Here is an 18,821-nt window from a genome sequence, read left to right on the forward strand (position 1 = left end):
ATATATATATATATATATATATACTCCCTCTTCTTCACTTGATCTTAGCCAAAAGGCTGAGAAGCGAGGCTACTCCCTCTTCTTTATGAAGATACTGTTTGCTTTTTTGTAACTTTTAAGTAATTTTCTTTCTTTTTTTTAACCCCTTACTGGAACCTCAAAAACAAATAACAATGTTTCTTTAAAAGTGATTTGGAATAAATGTCTTATTAAGATATAAGATATATTGAATTAAATGCTAATTGTAATATGGAGTTAACAAATTTTTATGAATGAAATACTCAAATGATAGGTTAATCATTACATGTCACATATAATAATAGTCACATATAATAATCATCTAATAGATGATAGGGACTATTAAATTTTTTATATTAAATTGTATGTGTATATCAAATGCTCAAATGGAAGACTTTGGAAAACTGATCAAGCAAGGCCTGGACTGTTTCAATATCTTGAGGCAATAATAACGTACTTAAACACCAACTGAAATCTGAAGTATTGCTTTGCTGGATGAAATGCAGTTTTACTTAGTACAAATTAATTTCACAGTTTCCTTTTTCACCGGTGATCACCAACGATCCACATCCTACTGCCAATAAATAAAACTTCATTTGTTTCTTGAAATAATTATTCGTGTGAAATAGAATTTCCAAAAGCCAGTTTTTGTAGCCTGCAGCTCTATATCCTCCACTAGAGCACTCTAAATTTGTTAGCTTTTAGCAATTACTTCTGTACCAGACCATTATCTTTCTAACCCAATCAATTTGTCCACATTTTCATCACTGCAAAATCTTTATGCTGGGGGAAAAAATCCATCGGTTTGGATACGTTGTAGAGGTCAGCTTTCTGTTTTAGAGTTGTTCTTTTTGGGTTTATGAAATTGAAAAGGCTGATGAATTCTTTAATAGTATTCTATTCTAATAGCATTCTACTATGCCTCAGGCTTCATTTATCACCAAAAAAGCTTTTAAATTGTCTTAGATGAATAAATAGAACACTTCCCTTGAATTGCTACAGGTGCAGACAGGTTACAAGGTATTGCTAATATCTCTTAGTGATCTGTGCACTGAGAGCTGATTAGGCTTCCTGTGGTCTGCTGTAGGTGGGAGCTGTTTACACCTGGAAGTAAATTTCTAAATCCTAACACTTTTGGAAGGCTGATAGAGATTTCTAAGTAAGGGAAAGAGAAAAAGACAAGAGCATAACAGTAATTTTCCCGAGGGTCTTATAAGAAAGATATAGAAAACAGACAACTCCTCTTGCATTTTCCTGAGGATGCTTAAAAACAAACAGAAGAAAACAACAACAAAACCATGTTATTTTAGAGACGTGGAGTTCTAAGACACATGAGAAGTTATGAAGATATCTGGGTCTCTGGTGTTTTTGATCCTAATATTTTCTAGATACTTATCCTTTCCCCCTGATAGATGAGGTCAGTTCTGAAGAAGTGAGAATTACGGTAATTCCTAATTCTCACTAAGGATAGACATAGGCTAATTCAGTAGGCCTAAGTGCAAAGATTTGAGTGTCAGGAAGACATGAATGGAAAACTGTTTCCACAACTTAGTACACCTGCAAGCGTGGCTAACTTTATGTAATCTTTCAAGAACTGATGCTTCATTGCTCCTACTCAATTTCTTAAAATTGCACATGTCCACATAACACAATCTACAATCCGTCATACAGTTCTGAGCCTTCTATATTAGGATAGAACATCTTAAGTATCACCTTAGAGGACTCAGTAACGATCTCAAAGGGTTGTCTGGATTAAAAGAAATATTTTATGTAAAAAAATTTGATTCCTTGGTTAGCATATAACTTTTGATATGTGTTATTACCATGATGATGATGACGGTGACGACAATGACGATGATGATGATTATGGGTAGATGCACCCAAAAAGATTTTTCCTCAGACAAAAGTTATACGAATAGTTTGAATATCAAGAAATAAAATCAGATCATGAAAATAGACTAATGATAATAATAAATAAGATTAAAACCTGCAGGGTCAGGTCATATAATTCTGTTGGAAACCAGTTCTCAGACTTCAAAACTCAACTTCTTTCCAATGAGTCCACTCAGCATCATGAAGCTGTAAGCACACTAGAAATGCCACTGTGTGTTTCTGAAGCTGTACATGTTTATGGGATCATAAAGCTGCATCTTTAGTCCTAGGAGCAACTAACGGGTCAGAACTGCTGACCTTGTGAATAGCCGACTAATGTATAAACCACTGAGATCAGGGCTCCTCTCATAGAACTTAGGGACTCTGTTTTATGCTAGTTGTTTGCCAAATGGCTAGAAGGTCAATAGATAAGGCATAATAAGGAGTCTAACACTATTCTTATGATTTACTTACATTCTCTGTGTAATGGATTTTTTGTTTTGTTATTAGGTGTCGTCAGGTTGGTTTCCACTCATAATGACGCTATGCACAACAGAATGAAAGCCTGCCTGGCCCTGCACCATCTTCATTATTGTTCTTGTGCTTGAGTCCATTGTTGCAGCCATTGTGTCCTCCTACCTTGTCAAGAGTCCCCCGTTTTGTCTCCTGTCTATTTCACAAGCATGATATCCTTCTCCATGGATTGCTTTCTCCTATTACCATTTCCAAAGTACACAAGATGAAATCTGGTCATCCTTCCTTCTAAATGCTCTGGTTACACTTCTTCCAAGAAAGGTTGAAGAGATTTAAAGATCTGGAAACTCAAAGAGGCAGTTCTTCTTTGTCCAGTAGGGACAATAAGAGTTATTATTGATTACATGGCAGCGAAGTTTTCTTTTTGAGAGACTGTGCAGTATACACAGAGACAAAAAGTTGTATACTCTAAAGTCAGAATACATATTGAGAAGATGGGAAAATAAAAAGAAAATTTAAAAAGCATATGTATAGAACATATGAGAGAAATTTAGAATGTCAAAATGTAAGTCTTCATATCAATTTTCATAAATATTCTGAAGATCTAGATATTTTTAAAATTATTCAGTAAATATTTCAGACCACATTTTAATACATACGTGTCAATGGATAATTCATGTTAAGTGCTTCAGAGGTGAGGTTGACTACAAGTTTCTCTATAAGAAAATTTATAACTTTTCTTCTAAGGGTTTCTGCTCACAGATGGAGAAGTTGTACAATCTTATAACAGGACTGCAGTATTTTAATTTTATAAAAGAGTTTGAATTCTGACAGACCTGTTTTGGATTCCAGAACATTTGAATGTCCATTGGTGGTACCAAAGTCACTACCAATCAGTCCATTACTACTCATAGTGACCCTATAAAACAGAGTGGAATTTCTCCTATTGGTTTTGAGACTATAAATCTGTAAGGGAACAGAAAGTCTCAAATGTCTTTTACAGAGAGGCTATTGAGCTCCAATAGCTGACCCACTAAACCATCAGGGATCCTTGTCTTTGAACTGTAATTTTATTTTCTGATCCCCTTTTATGATAACAAATTGGGACTTCCTGCTATTCAGTTCCTAAAAATGGTGAAGTGATACTTGGGGAGAGTTCCAAGTTCAAGCAATTTGCACTGCTCAAATATATCTTTATTCAAAATGACACTATGTGAAGCACAGCGATCTACATGTTGAGTGCAACACAAACTACTCTAAATAAAGTCAACATGCACATCCTCTGTCTCAGGCTTACTACCACTAAAAGGTCCTGATTTATTTATATTTTTTTCATATGAGCAGAGTAAACACTGGTGTATGGGCTATGTTTTGCATCTCAAAAACTAGAAATAATAGGGGAAATTGGTGCCATGTTTGGAATCAGCAGGTCATATCTTTATAGAAATAGGTCTAACATTTGAGGCACCAAAATGTCTGTTGGCCAGTGTTAGAGAAGCTGGCTTATCTGAAGAAGAATGTGGCATCAGGATTGGAGGAAGGCTTATTAACAACCTGCCATATGCAGGTAACTCAACCTTGCTTGCTGTAAGTGAGAGAGACCTGAGTACATGCTGGTGACAACAAAGGGTTTAGCCTTCAGTGTGGATTAAAATCCACTGGACATACCTTGCAGAGGGGTAGTGGGGAGATGAGTCACTTAGGGTACAGTATAGCAATAATGAAACCCACAACCTTCCTCTAGTTCTTAAACGCTTCCTCCCCCCAAATACCAGGACCCCAATTTTGCCTTGCAGACCTGGTTAGACCAGAGGATGCACAGTGGTACAGATGGGAATTGGAAACGCAGGGAATCTAGGACAGAAGAACCTCTCAGGACCAGGGGTAACAGTGGCAATACCAGGAGGGAAAGGGGATGTAGCAAGGGGGAATGAATCACAGGGAGCCACCTATAACCTCCTCTCTGGGGGATGGGCAGCATCGGGGTGGGTGAAGGGAGACGCCGGACAGTGTAATATAAGATACAATAACAATTTATAAATTATTAAGGGTGCATGGGGGAAAGGGGAGGAGGAAGGGAAGGGGAAGGGGGGGAGAAGGAAAATGAGCAGATTCCGGGAACCCAAGAGGCAAGAGAATTTTGGGAATAATGAGGGCAACAAATGTATAGGTGTGCTTTACACAATTGATCTATGTATTGTGATGAATTGTATGGGCCCCAATAAATTGATTAAAAAAAAAATCCAATGTAAAGCAGATCAAAATCCTACAATTTAACCAAGAAGTAACATAATGAAAAAATGAGGAGTAAAAACAAACAGTCAAATAAAAAACATCCTCCTGATCCATAGTATTTTCAATTGTCCATTATGCATGTGAAAGTTGGACATTGCATAAGGAATACCGCAGAAGAATACATTCTTTTTAATTACAGTGCTGGTGACAAATATTGAAAGTACCATGAACAGCCAAAAGAACAAACAAATCTGTCTTAGAAGAAAGACAGCCAGAATGCTCCTTACAAACAAAGACCGAGAGACTTTATCTCATGTACATTGGCCTTATTGCCAGGCCAGGCCAGTCTGTACAGATGGACATCATCCCTTGGTGAAGTCAAGGGGTAGCAAATTAGAGGAAGATCCTTGATAAGATGGCTTGACACTGTGACCACAATGGCGAGCTCAAACATGAACAGTTGTATGGCACAGGACCAGGCAGTGCTTCATTATGTGACACATATAGTCACTGTGACATCATGAGTTGGAACCTATCCAATGGCACCTAACAACAACCACACACACACACACACACACACACACACACACATCCTTCCAATACTTGGTTTTGACAGTATTGATCAGCTTTCAGTGTCTAGAAGTGTTAGAACATTCTAGATTGGCCACACTGGATTGGCCATTGGAGCAGGTTGAAGTATTAAACATGGTGATCAAAATAGGACTTATTTGGAAGGAGAAAGTTGAAGCAACACTTGAGGGAGATGAAGGAATAAGCCAAGCATCTATCTCAAGACAAATCTCTCCAGAAGAGAAAAGGCCTATTATAAAAGTCATCCCATATGTATTATCTGTCTTTTATCTGAATCTCACCAGCTGAAGCTTTCACATCCATACTTCTCCTAGGGAAATAAAAACAAAACAAAAAAAAATGTGCTTATATGACTAGCAAATTGATCCTATAGATACATGAATTGCATTGTACTTTATTATTTTACTATTAATTGGGAGCTAATACATTCATCATATCCTTCCATAATTCAATCACATCAAACAGCATTGTACAATTACTTTCACCATCAGTTTCCAAACATTCTTTTCCTTCCTGGACTCCTTAACATTGTCTCCCTTTTATCCTAACCTCCCACCACCACTGTACCCCCACATCCCAAACCCTTATTCTACTTGCTGTTCCTATAGGTTCAACAATCCTGGATTTCATAGATGAAAAAATAGAAAATCATGTAACACAACTTGTGGTAGTTTCATAATTTATTATCAACTTGATAAATAAATGTAGGGGTGGAGTCTAGCCTGCCAATCAGGTCACAGCCTGATGATGCCTCCTTGTGGGTGTGGCCTTCTCATGAGGATTCTGGGAACTTCCTCTCTTTCTCCCTGGAGGCAGGCCACATTCTCTTTCTCCTTCACCTTCCTGTTAATGAGCCACTTTGTACCAAACCGATGCAGTCATAGCCCTGATGATGCATCAACCTCCATTGGATCTAAAGACTTTGCACCCACCAGCCTGTGATCTTCCTGCATTCTGCATCATTGCATGTGCCTGTGTGAGTCTGAAGATGAATTTATGGACTAGCTTTGAACTTAAGAATTAGTATCGGACTTATAGGCTTATATTGGAAGTATGAACTTGATATGTACTGGGCTAGGATGTTGTCTCAATATACAATTTCTCTTTTATATAAAGCTCTTTCTTAAACATATATGCATGTCACTGTATTTGTTTCTCTAGTCAAACAGGTCTAACACACAACTTCAAGAGGGTGACCCCCAATAGCATAAGACCTCTCTATTTCACTGTAAATTTACTTACATTGAAGGAGTTTCAAGGGGCCCTAGGGAGTTTCATGTCAAACTACTATCCAAAAGGTGAGCAGTTCCAATCCACAAGCTGCTCGGTGGAAGAAAGAAGAGTTGTTCTGTTCTCATACATAGTATAGTGCTGTAGCATCAGAAACTCTAGAGAGTGGTTCTACTCTGCCTTTAAAGCATTCCTGTGAGGGAGGTCAATTTGATTACAGTGGTTTACATTAGTTTCTGTTTCTTAACAGCAGCTCTAGGTATTTAAAGAATGATTGAGTCAGGAGGTGGTGATGTGAGGGAGAGGCTAAGCTTGAATTACCTAGTGGAGACTATTGTAGAGGCAAGTTATGATCACAGAGAGGCAAGATTGCAGAGTGGTGAGAATCAAATGAACTCAGAGTGGCTTGAACTGTATGACATATGAATTAAAGAAATTAAAAGGAAGCACTAGGGAAGAGTGATTCTTAGGCATTATATAGTTTCTTGACAGGTGGAAGCTTGCATATAGGGAAAAATCTCTGAGAAGTTAAAATAAGAGGGAAAACAACGAGGCCAAGCTTTTCTCCAGTATACATCAAATTAAGAAATGATCGAATTCACCAAACGTTACTTTTCTGTGAACAAAGGCTTAATTAAGGATTCATAAAATCAGTACCGCATAAGCAAATTATGGGAACAATGAATAATACCTCTTAAGTGTAGGAGATTTACTTTATGTGTATGTGACAATTTAGAGAATATTATTTAATCCTAGAAAGTCAAATCAAGGATATTTTCTCCTTTCTATGTAAGTATTTTGATGTTGTAGAATTGCATTCTAACCCATTAAAACATACAATGTTCTTTTTCTATTAGAATTTTCAAAAATAAAAAGAATGTTGGTGATGCTTTGAAAGCATGAATAGTCAGTTATTGTTCTTGAAATATTATAAAATGAAATGACATAAAGAACAAAAAGAAAACAACAAACAGGTAACAAAAACAGGTAAAAAACAATATCACTCAGCAGTACAAAGCATCCAAATGACAGTTTTAAGGGTAGTTTTCTATACTTTGTGTTGAAAAATACATAAATATTTCAAAATGTGTGCAATTGGGTAGTTGTGAAATTTTATTTCCTGCTCAGGAAAAATGCCACAGAAACTGTTGTGCTGTTGAATATGGCTTGCAAGGACAGCACCGTGGGGAAAACCCAACTATACCAGTGGTCTTCTCATTCCAAATAGGTGAAACGCCGATGGATGACAAGCCTTTTAATGGAGGTCTGTCAGCTACCCAAACAGATGAAAATAATGACTCATAGTGCTTTTGAGTTAGTTCCACAAAGTCATACTGTTTAATCAAGCTTTCTATTTAAAGGTTATGAAAAGATTAGGTAAAAGTGTCTGACAAAAAAGAACTGATTTGTGGAAGGCAGGGGACTGGTTTGGGCACCTCAACAAATCACCTGCTCATGCAGCCATCTTAGTGCACCTGTTTTGGTAAAAACAGCATGCTATTCTTACCCCATTCACCTGACATTGCATTGAACTTCTTTTTGTTTCCATGAATGTAAAGAAACATGAAAGGACAGAGTTTTGATGATATACAAGAGGTGAAGAAAAAAACGAGGTTGGAGATGTCAGCCATCCAAACAGATGAGCATGAAAACTGTTTCCAAGAGTAGAATCAGATTTGACAAATTATTCAGTGTAATGTAGAGTACTTTGAAGATGATAAGTTTGTTTTGTAAAAAAATAAAATAAAAAAAAATCTGGAACCTTCTCCACCTAACAATGCCCAGGGAAACTCCTGCAGCCCTTTTACTGGCTATTGGAACTACCGCAGGGGAACTAGTGACAGGGGGAATTTCTGCCTGCCCTCCACAGCCATGCATGTGCCTGGGGGAAATCGCACACTCTCTTAGCACCTGGGGGAACTCCAGCCCACCTCCCACAGCCCTCCTAGAGACTGGGGGAATCCTGCGACCCTCCAAGGGGCTGGGAGATCTCCTTCCCACCTTTGTGCAGCTCTCTACACAGCTGATGGAACTCCAGCCCTCCCTGTTAGAAGCTGGGGGACATCCCACCACCCTTCTAGTAGCTGAGGGAGCTTCCACCCGTCTTCTGTGGCCATGCACTTACCTGGGAGAATCCCTACTCCCCTCATAGAGGCTGGGGGAACTCACTGAAGCCTTATGCGACCCCCCACGTGGCTGGCAGAAATCAGCCCCCACCCTCCAAGGAGCTGAGGGAACACCCATCTATACTCCAAGGCCCTCTAAGCCACTGGGGGAACTATCCCCTGCTATTCCTGGTGCTCTACTCCCCTGGGGAAAACTCTGCCCACCTTCCATGGTGCTCCATGTAGTTGGGGGGGCACCTCCTCACCATCTTCAGCCAAACATGTGGCTGAGGGAACATCCTCCCACCTTGCATAATAATTTCTGTGGCCTAAGGGAGTCCCTCCAGCCCTCCGCAGTGCTCTATGCCACTGTGGGAACCTCCATCCAACATCCATGGTGCTCTTACCACTAGGGCAATTCCACCCACCATTCAAGGTGCTCTATATTAAGCAGAGACCTCTACACACACCCTGCGACACTCCCACTAAAGTTGGCACCCTTGAACATACTCCAACACTTTCTAAGGCATTGTGGGCCACTCCACCATGGCTTCCCATGAGGCCATCCAGCGTAGCACCATTCTTACTGGCTCCCAGCCACCTGGCAAGCATCCCCTATGAGGGCCATTCTAATAGCTCCAAATAAAAGAATACTGATCAGCTAGGGAGAGAGTGAAACCACAGTGGTATAAAGTGGTAGCCCTACCACCCAGCACAATTAGATGTAGGCAGTCTGTAGAAACATTTCTATGAATCTCCCAAAGAGAGAGCCAAATGCTCTTTGACTCTCTAGAAAATGGCACCAAGCTCTTCTAAATGACATGCAGACAGCAATCAGCCCCTACAAAGTCAAAAAACAAACAAACAAAAACAGGAGAAACTAAAGGCAATATCCGAAGTCCTTAACATAATGACGTGCATGGAAGAAGAAGATGTTCAACCACCAAAGTAAGAAATCTTCAGAATGTTGCTTGAAGTCATACAGGATATGAGGGAAGCAATACAGTAACAGGATAAAACCATAAAGGAGATAAAGGACACAAACCAAAGAGAAATTCAAAAGTTAAGGGACAAGCTCAAGGAAACTGTAGACAAAAAAAAAAAAGTAAGCATAATAAACATATGCCAGCAAAACGAGGGAGACTTGGAGAAATTTGCCAATCAAAAGCTCCAAAAGTTGAAAAAAGAAATCATAGGCTCAATAATCATAGTAGGTGACTTTAATACACTTCACTCTGAGAAAGACAGATCACAAGGAAAGAAGTTTAACAAAGAAGCTATAGAACTCTATTCTACAATTAGGTAACTTGACCTAATAGATATTTTCAGAGTTCTTCACCCCAATACCAAAAAAAAAAAAAAAAATCACAAGTGTGCTTGGCACATACTCAATGGGAACGAGAATACAGCGTACCCAAGGACCTTTGGGACACAACAAAAGCTGTTATCAGAGGAAGCTTGATGGCGATAAATGCACACATAAAAAGGGAAGAGAGACTTATGATTGACACTTTGTCACAAAGCCTCCAGCAATTAGAGCAGTGTCAACAGAATAATTCTACCAATAGCAAGAGAAAAGAAATAATAAAAATCAAGGCAGAAAAACTAGTGGGAAAACACGAATATGATGCAAAATTCAGTGCAGCAAAAAAGCTGGTTCTTTGAAAGCATTAACAGAATCCATAGACCCTTAACAAACCTAACCAAAGACAGGAAGGAACAAACATCAATAGCCAGGATGAGGAATGAAACAGAGGAAATTACAACAGATGCTAATGAAATTAAGATGTTAATTTCACTGTACTATGAAGGCATGTCTTCCAATGAATTTAACAACTTGGAAGACATGGACAGATACCTGCCAAAGCAATCCTTCCCTAGATTATCCCAGATGGAGGTCAAGAGCCTCAACAGACCCAGTATAATAGAAGAAATAGATAAGGTTATCAAGGGACTACCAACTAAAAAATCCACTGGACCAAATGGCTTCCCAGGAGAATTTTATGAAGCATTCAGGGAAGAACTGACACCAATCCTACACACACTCTTCCACAGAATAGAAAGGGATGGCATACTCCCAAACTCTTTCTGTAAAGCTAGTATAACACTGATACCTAAAGTGGGCAAGGATCCCACAAGAATTGAAAATTACAGACTGATATTTCTAATGAACACTGATGCAAATATCCTTAACAAAATATTGACCAATAAAATACAAAAGTATGTAAAATGAATAGTTCATCATGAACGAGTGAGATTAATTCCAGGGATGCAGGGATAGGTATATCTGAAAGTTCATCAACTTTACTTGCCACGTCGATGAGAAAGAGGATAAGAACCACATGATAATATTGATAGCTGCAGAAAAAGCTTTCGACAACATCCAACACCCATTCCTGTTTAAGACACTCAAGAAGATAGTAATAGAAGGAAAAGTCCTCAATATAATACAAGCCATATATGAAAAACCAACAGCCAATGTAGTAATGAATGGAGCAAAGACACAAACATTCCCATTGAAAAAGGAGACCAGACAGGGATGCCCCTTGACCTCTCTCTTATTCAACATCATAGTGGAATTCCTAGCTAACCACCTAAGGCAAAGGAAAGACATTGAAGGAATGCATCTGAGGAAAGAAGAGGTGAAACTATTATTGTTCGCAGGTGACAAAATTTTATATACTGAAAATCCCGAAAGCTCCACAAGGAATATGGCAGAGTGGCAGGATATAAGATAAAAAAACCGAAGTCTATTGGTTTGCTATATACACCAGACAAGATCATGGAAGAGATTAATAAGGTAGAACCCTTCACAATTGCCAAACACAAATGGAAATATCTAGGAATATACCTAACCAACAAACAACAGATGTATATGAGAAGAACTACAAAACACAACTGCAAGAAACCAAGAGTGACCTCCACAAATGGAAGAATATCCCATGCTCGTGGATCAGAAGACTCAATATAGTAAAGATGTCAATCCCACCTAAGGCACTATATAATTTTAACACTATCCCAATACAAATAACAACATCTTTTTTCAAGGAATTGGAAAAATTGACTTCCAAATTCATGTGGAGAAGGAAGAAGCTCACAATTAGCAGAGAACTCTTCAAGAAGAAGGGCAAGTAGGAGGACTTGTTTGACTTGACATTAACACTTACGATACAGCCACAGTGGTCAAAACAGCATGGCATTAGTATCATGACAGATACTCAGACCAATGGAAAAGAATTGAGAATTCAAAAATAAAAGCATCAGCATACTGACAAGTGATCCTCAATAAGGGATCCAAAAATATCAAATGGGAATCAGAAGTCCTTGGAAAAAATGGATATCTACCTGCAAAGAAATGAAGCAAGACCCTTACCTTACTCCATGCGCAAGAATAAAGTCGAGGTGGCGCACAGACCTCAAAGTAAAACCCCAAATTATTTGGAACATCAATGAGGGAGTTGGCACAAACCTAAGAACTCTGGTGCAGGGAATAAACATGTGGTAGTTAAATAATCTGGTGTCAATTTCAGAAGATTATGAGTGAAGGGATGGAGTCTGGCCTGTCAATCAAGATATTACCAATGAGGCCTCTGTGTGGGTATGGCATTCTCCTGAGAATTCTGGGAACTCTTGGATTTCCTCCTTGGAGGCAGAAGACAGACTCTTCTCTCTCTGACTCACTTCTTTGGAGACTCTCTAGAGACAAGGCAGACTCTATGTGAGACATCCCTGAGGTAAGGCCACATGGACCTACGCTGATGCAACCAAAACTCTGGACCTGGAGAAGCCAGGTGGAAATCCCTGCCAATGCTGAGATACTTACAATGCCACTGGATGTACAAGACTTTCTACCCACTGGCCTGTAATTTTCCTGAAGTTGGCATCATTGTATGTGCTTCGTGAGTCTGAAGAGGATTTTATAGATTGGTGTCAGACATATGGGCTAATATTGGACTTATGAACTTGATCTGGACTGGGCTGTGATATTTTCTCAATATTCAATTGCTCTTGTATATAATCCTCTTTCTTACCCATATGAATGTCTATGAACTTGTTTCTCTAGTACACCCAGACTAACATAACAGGCTATCAGAAATAGGGAAGGACACGAATATAGAAAAGGCACAAATTGACAAGTGGGATATACTGAAGATAACACACCTGTGCATATTGAAATATTTCGCCAAGGGAGTAACAAGAGAGCCCACAGATTGGGAAAACATTTTTAGCCAGGAAACAGCAGACAAAGGTCTTATTACTAAAATATACAACAATCTGAAAGCTTACAACAAGAAAAAAATAAGAGAGCCCACTGAGGTAGCGGACAAAAGACCTGACCAGAAGTTTCACAAGGGTGGAAATCCAAATGGCCAATAAACACATGAGAAAATATTCCCAATATTTAGCCATAAGAGAAATGCAAATCAAAACAACTATGAGATAGCACCTAACACCCTCAAAGATAACCCAATTAAAAAAATCAGAAATCAACAAGTGCTGGGGAGGGTGTGGTGAGGTAGGAACTCTCATCTACTGCTGGTGGTCCAGTTGATATTTGCAGCCACTGTGGAAACTGATCTGGCGATAACTAAAACAAATAGAAATCAAGCTATCATATTATCCAGCAATCACCCTACTGGGCATATAGCCAGAAGAAGCAAGAAACAGACCAAGGCCAGACATTTGTGTTCCAATGTTCATCGTGGTGCTGTCCACAATTTCAAAGAGCTGTAAAAAATCTAAATTTCCATCAACTGACCAATGGATTAAAAAACTCTGGTACACACACACATACACACACACACAATGGAGTACTATGCAGCCCTAAAAAACTAACAATGAATGCATGAACCACATTGCCTCATGGGAAGAGTTGAAGTAAATTATGCTAGGCAAATTTAGCCCAGCACAAAAGGACAAACAAGTACAACATGAGTCCACTGAGGTAAGGTCAAAAATTAGAATGGACATAGAGGATAAGCTACTTAATGCATAAATCCTGGGTCAAGGTCCAGGCACTTTGGAAGGGGTCTGACCCAACTCAGGGATGCAAATGGCAGCCACGTTAAAAGGAGGGGGAAAGAAAGGGGGAAGAAAGAAATGAAAGAAAACAAAAGGAAGAAAAACAAAAATGAGGGGGGCTGATGGGGAACAGGGCACTAATACACCCAAATGGAGGGTATTGTTTGTGTCTCCACAAGAAAGGCAGAGAGAGACCAGACCCCGTACCAGAGCACCTAGCCTTGAGGGCAATACACTGGCATGGAGTGGCGAGTTAACAGAGAGGATGATGGGGCCAGGGCCCAAGCCAAGCTATGTTAACCCCCTCCCCAGAAGAAGGGAATACAGAGAACAATACTGAAGATACAGCCTGGGGTGAGAGGCGGGTCCATCGAACTAAGAGGGAGAGAGAGTGGAGCTCAACATGGCCCACCAAGCCCCAGGGAAGACATCCCTGCTCAGACCACTCAGTGCATAGCGAGGCATGTAGGGCCCTCCCCACCACAAAACACGATGTTCAATCACTGACACATAGGGCTCTGAGGCACAGCACTGGGGCTATTGGGCCGAAAGAATACCTGGTCTGTCCCATGCACAGTAGGATGAAACCGGAAGGGAGTGCAACTGGGCAGCAAGGGGAGCAAAGTAACCAAGTCCCCAAGGAATCCTTAAAATAGACTTCTGACTTGGGGACAGGGCTTGGGACCCCATCAGACTTGATTGAAAAACATATATAAGGGTCATCAGACAGACCTGGAATTATCTATTCGTCTTTTCTTCTGTTCTGCTTTGTTTGTTTGTTTTATTATGTTTTTTGCTTTTGTTTTGGTTTTTCTCTTTCTTTTCCCCAATGTCTATCTACATTAGATAGGCAAATCAAATAATTCCAAGGAAGAAACTATGGGACCAGTGATTCTGGGGAGACATAGGAGAAGAGGGGGTACTTAGGGGGAGTGGGGAGCCAACAAACTCAAAGATAAGGGAACCACAAGGGATCTAAAATTGATGGTGAGGAGTGTGTATAATGCCGGGTGGGGGGGATTGATCAAGAGCATTGTATCTGAGAGGAAATACTGAAAGCTGAATGGAGGGTGAGCATGATAGTGGGATAGGAAGAAGGTGAAAGAAACAGGGAAGAAATAGTAGGCAAAAACTTTTTATAGAGATATAGTTATAGGCATGTTTATATGAAAATATATTAATTTATAATGAAAGGAATAAAGGCCAATGCACACATATTTATGTGATAAGTATTAAGATAGTAGAAGGACTTTGGGCCTCTACTCAAGGACTCCCTTAACACAGAACACTTTGTTCTGATAATCTGGCACTCACTGATAATCACCTGCCAGAGATGATCACGGAAGACAAAATGGGTACCAAAACAAAGGTGGTGAAGAGAGGAGATGGTGACTGGCTAACAAATGGTATAGTGTCGGAGTCTTAAAGGCTTGAAGTCAAACAAGTGGCCATCTAGCAGGGAAGCAGATAAGCCCACATAGAAGGAGCGCACTAGCCTGTGTGATCATGATGTGTCAATGGGATCAGGCAACAGGTATCAAAAGATCCAAAATAACTATATCATTGCAAAAGAGGGGTGTTGGAGTGGGGACCCAAAGCCCCTCTGTAGATAATAAGTTATGTCCCCACAGAAGTAGTATAAGGAAGGGATGATTCAACCAAGGTGTAGTATAGCACTGGTGAATCACACATCATTTCTCTAGTTCCTGAATACCTCCTCCCCCCACTTACCATGACGCAGTTCTAATGTACAGATCTGGGCTAGACTGGAGAACACACATTGGTACAGATAAGAGCTCTCGACACAGGGAATTCAGGAAAGATAAACCTCTCGGGAACAGTAATGGGAGTAACGGTATCATGAGAGTAGGGTGTTGTCAGGGAGGGGAAAGGGAGAAAAAAAAGGGAACCCTTCACAAGATTGGATATATAGCCCCCCCCACCGTATTAAGTGGAAGAATAACATAATTGTAGGTGAAGGGAGACAAAGGACAGTGTAAGATATGAAATAACAATAACTATATAATTGATCAATGATTCAGGAGGGCAGGGTTATATCAAGGGCTCAAGCAGAACATGTCTTGGGAATGATGATGGCAACATATGTACAAATATGCTTGATACAAGTGATGAATGAAATGTTATAAGAGCTATAAGAGCCCCCAATATATTGATGGGGATAAAAAGAAGAAAAATCTGTTGTTTGGAGGGTACCCCCTCATAGTTCCACTCTACCATTTGATAAAAGTTACAGGGTCATGGTAGAAATGCCATATTAGGAAAGGTCACTCCAGTACATTTCCTCATGAGGATAATCAAAGGGCAGCAAACACATAACTTCTCCAAATCTTAGGCTTTGGGGATATGTATTCCAATGAAATTCATTCATTACACAATCCAAAGAACCACTTGGCTGGGAGACTGAGGACCAGAGAGAGATCAGATTGCTGGATAAAGCGATAAATTGCTATGAATCAATATAATGTTACTGACTCTTGGTATCCTGTTAATTCCCCTGATAAAGTCCCTTAACCACAAGTCTTGTCTGTGGCATTGCAATGATTATCAAACCCAGAATAGAGGTAGAGTGACATAGGAGGGACGGTTAGTGTCAGAATAGGTAAAGAAGGACGGTAGGTGAAGGCATGTCTGACCCTGCCTCATGGCAGCATTGGGAAGCCAAAAGAGAAGACCTGGGTCATTTACTACAGGAAATGACAACCCAGGTGCACTTGGATTCTCAGCATCTATTTGTGTGGGACTATAAAGCTTCTATATAAAGAGAGCTATAGAGATAGTTTTACAGAGTATGTCTTCTTGATAAAGTAAATTGATATACTAGCGAAATTATTTTATCCAAACTTAACTTGTTTCTTCAACTCCAAGCATGTGGGACCTATACTCATCAATTTCAGGTTAAATTGTAATAACCCTAACTTCTCCCTGTGAACCAAGGCTGAATTCTTGAGACTGTTCAGTTACAGATTTGCTTTATTTTCATTCTAGAGACACGCATTTGTATTACGAAGAAAATGAACCCAGGGCTTGAGGCTCCTCTTCTCTGGGAGATTTTGTTAACTTTAGGCAAATTAAGTTTTTGTTCCTATCTCCAGAAAAGAAAATGTCAAACTATATGCAAACCTTCACATTCGTATTTTCTGGGTTTCTAGATTGAAGCACAGACTCCCAATACATGTAGTGTGACACCTGTCTCTTCTCACCTCGTCCTAGAAGATAGAAGGATTGTGGGGAAAGGAAATGAAATGGTATTTCTGTGCTTGAGCAGTAGCATGAATAAGTGTAGATATTAAATAATTGTCATAGAATATATCAAGTTGCTTTTTAAAGAATCCTTGGTGTCATAGCAATTATGGGTTGGGCGGCGCTCTTCAGAGTCAGTAGTTTGAAACCACCAGCTGCTTCACAGGAGAAATGTGAGGCTTTCTAATTCTATAAAGAGTCACAGTGTCTGAAATTGTCAGAGCCAATTCTACCCACTTCTATAGGGTTGCCATCAGTCAAGTCAACTCAATGGCAGAGAGTTTTATTTTTTGGAGTTTGCATTGTTTTTCATTTTATGCTTTGCTTTTGTTTTTTTAACAAGTCAGGTGTTCAAATGAAATTAGTACGATGATGACAAGTGGTCTGGATTTGGGTGCAGCTATTTCCTTGCAATTTGTGGGGCAGCCAATATCTAGAACAAAGGGATCAAAACCATGCGAAATCATAATCCTTCTTCCTGGAGCTGGAGGTCAGAAGAAATGGATTTGATGGGAAAACTAGCCTGAGTGTAGTACACTGGATTAGCCAAGGGGATTCGTGAGCTAATTGTTTGGGCCATTTTTATGCAAAACTTGTCTTTTTGGCACAGCAAACAGAAGTGTTGCTAGATGATACTACACTGATCATTTGCCTAGTGTAGAACATTAAAGTAATATAAGAACGGAGAATGTTATGTGGCAGCACCCTAGAAATAATTTAGAAAAATTTCTAGGCTCAATAGGAAGGACAATGGAGCCGTATAAGATACTTGAAAAATAAATATAGATGTATAAAGATTCAATTGGTAATGTAATGGGCGTTGGCTATAAATGCTGCAGAATACCTCCCCAAAATATTAGAAAGGTGACACTTTGAAGACAAAAGCACATCAGACAGATCTCACTGCCATCCAGGGGGTGGGCAACTCACAGGTATCCTTACAGGGCGGGGCAGAACTGTTGCTATTAGTTCCTGAGACTGTAGCTGCCAGTGGGAGTAGAAAGCCCGGTCTTCATCCTGCAGAATGACTGGTGGTGTGAATTGCTGACCTTGCAGATTGCAGCACATTGCATAACCACTTCACCATCTTGCAAAAGCTAGACCATGAAAAGGAGGACCAGAGAGTTGATACCTTTAAATTATGGTGTTGGCAAATTATATGTAAATTTCCATATGCTGCCAGGAAAAATTTGTCTTAGAAGAAGTACAGCCAGAATGTTCTTTAACAGCAAGGGTCCAGAGACTTCATCTCATGGACGCTTGATGGCTATCATAAGGAAGTACTAGTCCTTAGAGAAGGACGTCACTCATTGTACAGGAGAAGGTATCTTATGAGATGAATTAACAAAATGGCTTCAACAATGGAGTCCTACATAACAATAGTTATGAGGATGACAAAGAAGCAAGCAGTGTTTCTCTCTGCTTTGATTAGGGTCACTGTGGACTCAGGACATATTAATTGATACTTGTCAACAACAACATGTCTTTTATGAGTACTGGTCATGTAAAGGCTAAGCTCTAGGTTAACCACTAAAATATTGGCATATCAAACTCACTCAACAACTGTGGGAGAGAGAGAATTGAGAGTGCTTCCATAAATATTACAGCCTGAGAAGTCTGCTGAGCCAATTAGTTGTACTCTGGCACATGGCTTCACTGTAACTCACAACTGACTTGGTGGCACATAACAATAACAAGAGCAACAACAGAACAACAAAACCACAGTTTTTATCTCCAGTCAATACCATAATGCTCAATGTTTGGTGTTCCAAAACTACTTTCAGTTTAAACCACATAAATAGACAGTTTTCCTTTCACCCCTGACTAACCATGCTTGATAATTTTTGTATTCTCTCTTTTTTGTTGTTGTAGAAAATCACCTCAATCTTCCTAGCCTCAATAGCCTCTGTAATATCTATCTGCATACAAAGTAACCAGTACTTCTATATCTGTCTGCATACAAAGTAACCAGTACTTCTGTATCTATCTGCATACAAAGTAACCAGTACTTCT

This window comes from Echinops telfairi, unplaced genomic scaffold, assembly GCF_000313985.2.
Source record: "Echinops telfairi isolate 266 unplaced genomic scaffold, ASM31398v2 ScPeMD7_7468;HRSCAF=8506_0, whole genome shotgun sequence".
NCBI classification, from domain to species: Eukaryota; Metazoa; Chordata; class Mammalia; order Afrosoricida; family Tenrecidae; genus Echinops; species Echinops telfairi.